We start from the raw sequence: 11503 nt of genomic DNA, 5'->3' as shown, positions 1-11503 counted from the left end.
ATGGAGAACCAGGGCCAGTTGGTTTAATAAACCAAGTCAAGATATTTCTTACACACCTGAATTTCTAAAGTGTCATTAATATGGGTTACTTATAAACAAGGAAGTTAAAGCTCAGGGAGTTTAAATAACAAGTCCAAGACTACACAACTAATAAGTAGCAGAGTTAAAAATTAAGTGTACTTTTCCTTCCACAGTCCAGGCTTTTCCCATTCTAACTTGCTACCTCTCTGGCATTACGAGAATGGTGTTCTTCTTTTCTGAAATTACTGCCAACCAAACCCTTAGAGTTAACCGAGACTGTCAATCTTGCTTTCTAAATACTTCTCAAAAATCGTCATGTTCTCCATATTCACTGCCAACACCCTAGGCCATCATCTCCTACCTACACTTTGTAATAGTGTCCTAACTAGTCTCCTTGGAGTCACTCTTTTCCTTCCCACTCCCATTCCCATTTCAAATACAATCTGGAGTGATCTCCTCATAACAGAAAGCTGATCATATTCCTGTCCTATCTGAAATGCTTCCCTGGCTTCATGATGCTTTAGAATTTAGCCCCAAATTCCCTAACGTGGCTATACACCTCTGCATTACCTATCCTATAACCACCTTTGCAGCTTCATCTCCTGCTGTCATCCCCAGCTCTGTGCTTCAACCACAGGACCTTTGTACATGCCATTCCAAATGCCTGAAACACTCTCCTGTGTTCTTTCCCTACCCTTTCAGATCTTGTGTCAAATCCCATTTTCTCACTGAAATCTCCCTTGATTCCCCCAGGTTGGGTCATTTGGTTTTTACTTTCATAACATTCAGTACTTTTTCTTCACAGCACTTAACACAGATGATACTTAATTACTAATTCTTGTGGTTATTAGGTTAACATCTGTCTCTCAGATTGTTAACTTGGTGAGGACAGGGACAATATCTAGTGAACAAAGTAGCTTATGGACTGACACATAGTAGATGCTCAATAAATACCTATTGGATGAATGAACAAACTTTGAGAAGATAAATATAAAACAAAGCAGGGGCAAAGGAAAGGGTTGTGATCATCTATGGTCTAGGTTTTCTTTGACGGCCTTTCAAACATAGAAGGAACTGTGGAAAATAAAGAAAGACATTTCAATATTTTTTTTAAAAATAAGTAAGTATGGAGGTGATGTTTTCTAACTGAAGTATTGATATACAGCTAAAGTCTATTAATTTCTATATAAGAAAAATACTCCAGGACAGCCTGTGACTGGCTTCATCTGGTCCACACTAATTTCCAGGAAAAGAGAATCACAGTGAGACTGAAGAAGGAAAAATATTCCAAATGAGGCACTGGAACGGGAGAGACTGTTATTAGCTTTGTCTCAATGCTGCCTCACACAATTCAGTGCCACTTGTATTGATTACAAAAGGAACTGAACGTTTCTATTGTTAATTTCATTTTCTCTCAACTGAAAATTGAAACAGGCTCTCTGGAGAGTAACACTTTGAAAAATTCCAGAACCAAGTTATAATTTCTTCAGGGCTTGACAAAGGTGTACCTGAGGAAGAAAAGAAGAGAGCCACTCTTTGAATGACTCTTATCTTTGATTGATGCAAAGATCTGAGCTGTTTGTTTTCTTCTCATAAAATTTGTGGGGTTTTTTTTCCCCCAGGTTCCCTTTAATTTATGTGATGAGTATCACAGGAAAAATCCACAAATGCTATCTCTCTTCTTTACATGATTCTATTATTCAGTTGGAAATTTATTTCTACAGGGGAAAAAAAAGATTACCCCTATGTGTTAAAAATACACCTAGAATTTGTTTTAATCAGGTGTAGTAAGGCAACAGACATGGACATGACTGTCATGAAGGCAGATGTTTATCCTCACTGATCCCTAGATGCAGGAGACATACCACGCCTACCACACAGGGCCAGGCGGCAAAGGACCAGAGATGGTCAGAAGGCACAAGAGTGAGAGGGCAGAGCATGGCCCAGAACCTTTATTCGGATTCTCTCAGGAAGGAATGGGCCCAGCAGAGTAGGTACACTGAATAGATTAAGGATGGGATGATTTAAATAAAATTGGGCAGGCTCTGGTCTATATGGGTGGTCCCTAGTTGCTAGCACCGGGCTCTGGGGTGACTTAGGGCAGGGGATGACTGGCTCCGTGTGTGAGAGTTTGATAAAGGGGAGGGTTGGGCGTGGGTTCTGGATTGGTTGGTTCGTTTGTACATCAAAGGCGCACTTGCAGAGGAGTCATTTGCTTTTACCAGGAATTAGCTGCACCATTAAAAAAGAGAGAGAGAAAAAATTAGTCAATACACCTTAGGATCTACCAACTGGGGCAGGGTTTCTTCAGAGCGTCCCTTTCAGTTTGCTTCCTTTCTTCTTTCCTCTCCTTCCCTCATCTCTTCTCTGCTTCCATCCTAATAACTGCTTATTGAAGACCTACTGCCTGTGTGTCAGGCACTGTGCCTGAAGCTACAGAGTTTATACAGCCAGAGTCCCTGCCCTCAAGATGCTCACAATCTGGTGCGGAGGGTGGGCATCAGCCTTGGGGGTGGGTGGTTGGAACTTCCGGGATTTTTTCAGACTTGCTTTCAAATTTCTCTCTCCTTGCTGATGTTGTCATATCTACCTCTAACATTTCCCATCCCCTTCTGCTTTCTGGGCTACCAGATAGTCAAGAATTGCAATAAATAGACAAATGCTGGAGAGGCTGTGGAGAAAAGGGAACCCTCCTACACTGCTGGTGGGAATGCAGTTTGGTGCAGCCACTGTGGAAAACAGTATGGAGATTCCTCAAAAGACTAGGAATAGACTTACTGTATGACACAGGAATCCCACTCTTGGGCATATATCCAGAAGGAACCCTACTTCAAAACAACACCTGCACCCCAGTGTTCATAGCAGCACTATTTACAATAGCCAAGACATAGAAACAGCCTAAATGTCCATCAACAGATGACTGGATAAAGAAGATGTGGTATATTTATACAATGAAATACTATTCAGCCATAAAAACCGACAATATAATGCCATTTGCAGCAACATGGATGCTCCTGGAGAATGTCATTCTAAGTGAAGTAAGCCAGAAAGAGAAAGAAAAATACCATATGAGATTGCTTATACGTGGAATCTAAAAACAAACAAACTAACATAAATACAAAACAGAAACAGTCTCATAGACATAGAATACAAACTTGTGGTTGCCAAGGGGGCGGGGGGTAGGAAGGGATAGACTGGGATTTCAAAATGTAAAATAGATAAACAAGATTATACTGTATAGCACAGGGAAATATATACAAGATCTTATGGTAGCTCACAGAGAAAAAAATGTGACAATGAATATATATATATGTTCATGTATAACTGAAAAATTGTGCTCTACACTGGAATTTGACACAACATTGTAAAATGATTATAAATCAATAAAAATGTTAAAGAAAAAGAATTGCAATAAATAAAAGGAAAAGAGGCCTGACTGAGTTTTAGGGGTGTCATACCTGTGAGCTGTTGGCTTTAGTAATGGGGTTTGTCCCTCCTTTGTAATAATTATGGAGCTTTGTTGCAGGCAATAGTGCTGGCCAGAATCCTCTAGGTGAGAGAGGGTATTATTCTTTTCTATTCTATCTCATATAGAAAGTGTGGAGCACTCTATTTTCCAAAGATGTCAAGTAAATGAGTTACTACAGAGGCAAAGTAACATATAACAGGATATACCTGTATTTCCCCCTATTTGACATTTATGTACTTTGACCACTTGTATGGCAGGGGTTGAAGGATAAAGTGAGGTGGTTTATGAGAATGCCTAGCACATGGGACACCAACTCATGGCAGCTCTTTTCAGAGCCAGTGCATTTTCTTGGCAACAACTGATCTCACTGTGGGCCAGAGCTGTGGCTGCCTCAGGAGCCCTGATTTTGTCTGTTTGTGGGTAGGAAATTCCCTTTGTCTTTGTGTATCTCAAATTTTGACCTCACTCTTGAATGATCACTCAGCTGGATAAAAAAAAAATTCTGGGTTGTGTGTTGTTTTTGCTAAGCATTCTGGTATCTGTTGCTGCCAATGAGAAGTCTGTGGCCAGTATAAGTCATTCCTGTCATCTGCTTTTTTTCTCTGGTAGCTTCATAGATTTGCTTTGATCCCCAATGCTTTGGAATATCGCTTTTATAGCTCTAAGTGTATATTTATTTTTATTTTTCCTTCTTTGATTTGAGAGTGAACTTTCTATCTGATGAATCACACCTTTCAACAGTTGTGGATAATTCTCAACTGCCTTTACCTTAAACATCACTTCACTACCAGTGTCTTTTACTGGAGCACCACCTTTATGTATTTTGGAGTCTCTCAATGTATTATCCACATCTCTTAACTGTCTCTGTGATATTTTCTGGGCAAATGCTGCAATTATGTTTTCCAGTTGAATAATTCTCTCTTCACTCATGTCCAGCTTAGAGTTTATCCATGTATTGAGTTTTAAATTTCATTGACTACAATTTTCCTAGGTGTTTTAGTTGATAATCTTTTATACTCAATTATTCTTCTGCCTATTTTGCCTCCATCACAGCAACCAGTGGGCGCTCCCTTGAAGTAGATTTATGGGCCATGGACAGCAACATGTGATTGTTGGAGCAGGAGAGGAAGAATATGGTGATTCCAGGTGGTAACTGAGGTTTACAGTTTACAGGCGCACATGAAGACCCCTTTGGGAGCTTCCAAAGATAACTGTCAGAAAGGTCTGGGGAGAGGGAAGCTGAGGTTCTGCTCTCAAGCAGGTGACGATTCAAAGCATTATGATTTGGTAATTAATGTAGATGCACCATTTTTTATGCTTATGGATGGAGCTCATTTGGGGGGCCTTCATCTGGGGTTCTTTTTAAACCCTAGGGCATCTGTAGCACATTTGTACAAATTAATTATCTGAAAACATGAAACAAGAGGTATATGTGGTAAAGGTATATGTTATGGCCACTCAGAAGAAATAGAACGGATCCCAACCCAAAATCTGGTTGGGATGTTGAGACTGATGATGTCACATACACACATCAAAAGGACATGAGAAATTTTACTCACTGGGGAGAATAGGGTGGCTCCTAAGCAGGTCTGAAAACAGCTTGAGAGAGCAGGGAAAAGAGACTGGCTTGAGAATATAATGATGTCTGGGGATAAGGCCAAGGTGAGGATTCCGTGTGTGTTTGAACTTCCTGCTGTTTCCAAAGGAGGGAGCACCAGACTTTCTTATCAGCTTGCCCAGATGTGGGACACAAGGGCAAGAGCAAGGTGAAGACTTAAACGCTGTCAGAAAACATTAAAAAAAAAAAAAAAAAAAAAAGAGTCGAGCTCTTTATTACAGTATGTGACCCTGTCAACACAATTATCTCGATACCAGCTGTTTGAAGCTGATGTTGATGTTTTGACATAATATACTTTAATGCAGACAAAAGAAATCATTAAATTTGAGTTTTCTTTTCAAAAAAAGACTGAGTCACATACACAAAAGACACCATACTCTATCCCCCCATCCCTGAGCCTCTCTCCTTCCTACATTCTTTTCCTTATGATTAACTCCAGGAAGCTGCCCCTGCTGCTGCTTCCACCAATTATGATAATAATGCCACCATGATCTACAGTAGGTTATCAGTTGTCTCTGAATCAGTCAGGAGGCCAGGGAGGCAGGGCAGCATGCACAAAACTGTACACAAGGTGTGTTAAATGAGAAAAATGCTTCACAGTACAGGAACTAATGCAATAGTCACATCTAGTTGAGATTGTAGAAAATTTGCTCACGAAATCCATTTATTCCCCTTTGATAAGATTCAACCAAAGAAAGTCATTTGCTATTGGCTCAAGCATGCTTCACAGAGCTGTAAAGTGCGCTGTGCTGGCCCAGGGAAAATTCTGCCTGTGGGGAATGAAGACCTTTACAGAAGTCACACTGCTCAAGTTCTTATTGCTGGGATTCATGCTCATGTAAATGTCGAGCAGGGACATTCTTGAAGCTTCATCTATATTTTCCAAAGATATTTATAAGGACACCTGAGAGGCAGTGAAAAGAAATTTCCAAATATTGAAACAATGAAAACATACTCTCATGGAGGGGAGGCCAGGACCATTATCAGGTCCCGCAAAACCATGGACTTGAAACTTCAGTGGTTATTCTGGGTGCCTAGGATGTCAGAGGAAGACATCTCACACAGTGGAACACTGCTTGGCATGTGACCCTCCCAGAGGACATGGGCCCTTAGAATTACCTAAGTGCTTCAGCTAGGAGCCAACAGTTTCCTATTCCCAAGAGGAAGTTCTGGGAAGAACCTTCATAGGAAGTATAAAGAGTTTACAGGAGGGAGATTATATACAGCAGTCTCTTGGCTGGTGAGAGCTGAGCTGCAAGATGTGTGAGAGAAATCAGATCAGACCTTTGTCTCCCTCTGTGAGTCCTGTCTCCATATGCCCCGGTATGGACACCAGCCAGATCAAGAAATAGAATATTATCTCATGCCCTTTCAGTCACAACCTCCCACTGTCATGAGTCAGAGTGCTGCAGATGACTTTGGCCCACTTTGTATTTTATATACTCTTTTGTGTTTGGCTTTCACTAAACATTATGCGCTAAGAGTCATCCACATTGCTGCGCTTAGCATGCATTCACTCTCAGTGTTACATGACTACGCCACAGTTTATTTCTCTTTCCTGATGCTGATGGTCATTTGGGTTGTTGACAGTTTGGGGTCATTATGAACAGTGTTGCTAACAACCTTCCTATCATCCTTACATGTATTTAGGAAACGTGTGTGCGTTTTTGTTGGGCATCTAGCCAGGAATGCATTTACTAGGCCATATGGTATGTGTCTGTTCAGCTCAAGTAGATAACACCAAAGGGTTTTCCAAAGTGGATTTTGAGAGTTCTAGTTGCTCTACATCCTCAGCAAAATTTGGTATCATTAGTCTTACTCTGGTTGGCAGTTTTAACGTATATTTCTCTGATAACTAAAAAGACTGAAGACCTTGTTACATGTTTATAAGTTTATTGTTTATTGAAGTATCATCCTCTGGGAAGTTCAAGGCTTTACTCATTTTTCTATTGGGTTATCTGGCTTTTCAAAAATTGATTTTAAGGAGTTGTTTATATATTCTGGATATAAGTCCTTTGTCAGGTTTTATATACTGCAAACATCTTCTCCCATTCTGGTTAATTTTTTTCACTCTGTTAATGATGAATAGAATTTCTTAATTCCAATGTAGTCCAATGTATCAAATTTTTCTTGATGAGTAATGCTTTTCATGCCTTAAGTCCAACAAATAGGATTCTAAACATTCACTAGAAGCTTAATAGTTTTACCTTTCACATTTAGGTCTATGATACACCTTGAAATGATATTTCTATATGATGTGATACTAATTTTATTTTTTATATATGTATATATCTCCATAAATGTGCCCCTAATGTTTATAGGTCCTGAGCCAAGAATAAAATGAAGATGTATATATCATATGTCTAAGTATTTGCAAGTTATAAATCAAGCTGACAAACTGTTAAATGAAATATAATCTATTCTTCTACTTTGACAGATCTACTTTCATAATGTCAGAATTGAAAAATATGTTCATAGTCATGTTTTTATGTGATTGACGTTTAGTAAAATATCAAAGATGACTAAATTTAATTATTATTATTGGACATGCCTGGGTGTTCTGTTGATGGGCTGGTGATGTTTTTATGAGTGATAAAATAAATACACTCATAATTCATAAATTATTATATATTTATTCCATGAAGTTATTTTTCTTAACTTTATTTTAGCTAAGTCATTACTTTTAATATCACAGTGAGGATGTTTTATATAATTTGTCTTCTATTGACAGTAATGATCTAAAGAATTAAAAATAAAATGTAGTTATAGTAAAAATAAACAGTATGTATAGTTTGCATATATTTTTATCAAAAGTTTTGAGTTTTTAAAAAGTTATTCTAAGCACTCACTAGCACCTATTAAAATTAAAAAGCAAAATTAAATTATATTTAAAAACATAAATTAAATTATTTTAATCTATTAAGTTTAATTATATTTAAACATAAATTATTTTAATAAACTGATAATTTTTCAATTTGATTCTTTGGAAAAATTAATGAAATATTTAATATTTTCATATAAACAAAATTCTTCACAATTTTAACATTTACTATCATTTGGGATCACATTTCACCCATGTGGGTCTAAACCCACAGGTAGAAATTTAAGAGTAATTTTAATTAATACTGCAAAAATGTTTTAAGCTGCTCTTAGCAATGACAGCAAATACCTTAGTAATTTCTATTGCCTTCAAAACAGGATTTGAAACATAAACAGAAGCAAGAAAATGGATGCCTGATGCTACTGAGAAATGATAACTTTGTTATACAAGAATTTTATTGTATTCCTGCCATCTAAAAGGAAGGCTCTGAGAGGTAATGAATGTGTCTTGTCTGGTACCCAAGATTACTGCTGCTCAAATCCTCCCTACACTTGGAAGCTTTAAGTCTGATGCTGGCAGTGATATAACCCACAAACCTTACTGCATTGGCACTCAGCTGCCTTTGTTTACATATTTTTGTTATTGACGTATGGTTGGTTTACAATGTTGTGTCAGTTTCTGGTGTATAGCATCATGTTTCAGTCATACAAATACATACTTGTATTCCTTTTCATATTCTTTTTCATCATAGGTTACTACAAGATATTGAATATAGTTCCCTGTGCTATGTAGTAGAAATTTGTTGTTTATTTATATATAGTAGTTAGTATCTGCAAATCTCGAATTCTCAATTTACCCCTTTGCACCCTCTTTCCCCCCATAACTGTAAGTTTGTTTTGTATGTCTATGAGTCTGTTTCTGTTTTTGTTTACATATTTTTGAATGCACTCTAAAATATCTGAAAGGTTCAGAAGGATATAAGTAAAAGGCAATCTTGACACCCTTGCTCCCATCCCCCCCATTTCTCCTTACCAAAGTGTATCTTTTCAGAGATATACACAGCCTAGTTGTCTTTGAAAATTAAGGCCTGTGCATATCCATTCAAAGAAAATTGTATAAATGAGTATAAGCATATCCTCTTCTGCAAAAGTTGATGTAAGAGATTTGGATATTAGGCAACCATTTACGCAGGAAGGATGAGATGCGCATTAGGGACAACAGTGCCTATTTAGGAAGCTCTTTCTTACTCTGTTGCAGCACTGGGTCAAGTTAGTTACATACATGATCTCCTAACGCCAACCCTGTGGGTGGATCCTTTTTCACAGATAAGAAGATTGAGGCTTGAAGAGATGAAATGACTTGTCCAAGGTCATCTGGCTCCTAAGTAAAAGCTTTGGGATTAGATTCTAACATTTGGCTCTGGCGTCTTAGCCACTGCCCTCTACTGCCTCCACATGGCTATTGGCTGTACTGTACCCATGATCTAGAACCAGTACCACGTGTATAAAAAAAGGCACCTGGCACATGCAGTGCAGGAACCTATAGCTGTTCTGTCCAAGAGGATGGGCTTCTCCACTGGTCTCCTGCTTTTTGGTTGACTGTCGGTGCTAATTATATCGCAATGCAGTTTCTATCAAAGGCCTAGAAATTAGAAAATTTGGGACTGGATTTATGTTTAAGATATGCTCAGTAATGCTAGGGAGGTATTGGAGAATTAATGGAGGTACTTTAACGGAGGAATTGGGATTGAACCCAGGACATTGTGCATGCTAAGCACGCACTCCACCACTGTGCCGTTACCTCCCATGCCCCTCGTTTCTGGTCAGTTCTAACCAATAAATTTGTTATATTTAGTTTGTAATACTAAAATAAAACCCCTGTCCTTCAGGGGGAGGAGAGCGATCGGAGACTGAATTAACAATGAATCATGCCCATGTGATGAAGCCTCCATAAAAATCCTAAAGTCAGGCTTTAGAGAACTTCTGGGCTGGTGAACACATCTACATGCCAGAAGCGTGATGCACCCCAATTCCAGGGAACAGAAGTTTCTGTGCTCGGGGTCCTTCCAGATCTTGCCCCTTGTACCTCTTCACTTGGCTCCTTATCTCTACTCTTTATCACATCTTTTAGTACCTAATACACTGATAAATGTGTTTCCCTGAGTTCTGTGAGCCATTCTAGCAAATTATTGAACCCAAAGAGAGCATTGGCACCCCAATTTACAGCTGGTTGGTCAGAAGTACAAGTGACAGTCTGGAACTTGAACTTGGTGTCTGCAACGCAGGCAGTCTTGTGGGACTGAACCCTTAGCCTGTGGGATCTGATGCTCACTCTAGGTAGATAGTGTCAGAACACCCCAGCTAGTGGCACAGAATTGCTTGATGTGTAGAAAACCCATACATCTGGTGTCAGAGGTGTTGTGAATGTTGTAGTAGTGTGAGAGTAAAGGAGAGACACAAGAGGGTTTTTTTCTTTTTTGTCTGTTACAGTTGTATAAAGACAAGTGAACATGTAGCATGTCTCATGCAAGAATTCCCATTCTAAACATGACAGCACTTGTTATAAGCATTGGTCTTCTTACCTGCATTTTCTGATTGCAATAAAGTGTCAAAAACTGTTGGATATTCTTAGATATTGTTAGTCTTTTGTTTCATCTTTGAAAAAAATTGGCTTTCTTTAGCTCAGTCCCCTGGATTCAGGTTACACATTACAATTCTTAAACTAGAAACCCCACTCAGCTGCTGCCCTGATGAAGTGGATTAAAATCCAGTATTGCTTCATTCTATTCTAAATTACTTTCATATTTTTCCTTTATGTTAAGACTATAATTCTAACAGATATTTAAATAACCTTCTATAGACTCTCCAAAGGTTTTTTGCTGCTGTGTCCACAGTTGTAAGGTTGTGCTCTTGCTGATAATAAATCCAGAAAGAAGTTACTTTTGCAGACTCTCTTAAGATCTTAGACACGTTTTGCTGCATTTGTTTTCCAGTCAATGCTTTTCTTTGTGGAGCACAGGGAAAATAATTTGAAAAACACACTTTAATTTGATTTCCAAAAGTGATCATGTTTACATTCACTTGTGTATTATAACTTGGCTGCAATTTTAGGAAATTAAATACAAATGATTCAAGCTTCAGCAATGCAAGGGTCAGAATCCAAGTTGCTAAGACACAATATTGTAGATTAGAAGCTTTGTTATGTAAAACCAATTTAAGTGTGGAGGATAAACATGTATATTTTCAGATGGGCCTGGAATGGCCCTGAATGGTCATCAGCAGCTGATTGCATCTAAAGGGAAAATTTGTGCTTAAATAATGAAATACTGGTCTGCTGTTAAAAAAGAGACTCCAAATGGAGTCACTTATGCTAAGACATCACCAAATGGAAACTTAGTACCTAACTTAATTACAATTTCAGCCTCTCCCACTAACAAAATGCAGTTAATCTGCAATTACCTGGTCAGCACTAGTGAGATCATCTGCCTGATAGACCCCTGCCTTCTCCTGGGAGAAGTTGACCTTGCCATAACCAATATGTTTTTTTTGCTAGGATAACTTTCTTGTCCTGCCCC

The sequence above is a fragment of the Camelus ferus genome, chromosome 7 (genome assembly GCF_009834535.1).
Source record: "Camelus ferus isolate YT-003-E chromosome 7, BCGSAC_Cfer_1.0, whole genome shotgun sequence".
Lineage (NCBI taxonomy): Eukaryota > Metazoa > Chordata > Mammalia > Artiodactyla > Camelidae > Camelus > Camelus ferus.
This window is presented reverse-complemented; position numbering follows the sequence as displayed.